We start from the raw sequence: 661 nt of genomic DNA on the forward strand, positions 1-661 counted from the left end.
TATATATATATATTGTATTTATATTCATTTGTCATCTTTAGCTGTGCGTAATATGTGTGCGTGTCTTTGCGGTCATTTTGTGTTTTTGTAGTTGATTGTGTGTCTTGGTAGTCATGTTTTTGCACCTGCAGTTATTTAGTGTCACTGTGGACATTTTGAGTCTCTTTAAAGGTTTTTGTCTCTTAGCAGTAGTATTTTTATTATTATTATTATTATTATTATTATTACGTTAGGGTTTTTTTGTTTGTTTGTTTGTCTCGTTTTGGAGCTATTTGTAGTCATGTTGTGTGTTTTCCAAGATGCTGTATTTAGTTGTAGTTGTTTTGTGTGTACAGTCATTTTACACTTGTGATGTCATTTGTGTCTTTGTGCTCATTTTGTAGGGTATTTTTGCGTCTTTATCTGAAGTCAAACGGCATCATCCTACAATCATAATATGAATGATTGAAAACGATATGAAATTATGTTTGTATTTTGTAGCCGTTTTGCATGTTTGAATTTCTTTTCATCTGTTGTGTTTTCGTTGTGTCTTTTTTTGCAGTTTCTCACTTTGTTCTTTGTCGTTGCTCACATTTTGTTGAGCTAGTTTTGCGTGTTTTAGACCCCAATTCTCAGTCAGTCAGCTGTCAGTGTCTTTAATACATTATGAACAGTTTTGCGG

This window comes from Pundamilia nyererei, unplaced genomic scaffold, assembly GCF_000239375.1.
Source record: "Pundamilia nyererei isolate P.nyererei 1_Seehausen unplaced genomic scaffold, PunNye1.0 scaffold00021, whole genome shotgun sequence".
Taxonomy (NCBI): Eukaryota; Metazoa; Chordata; class Actinopteri; order Cichliformes; family Cichlidae; genus Pundamilia; species Pundamilia nyererei.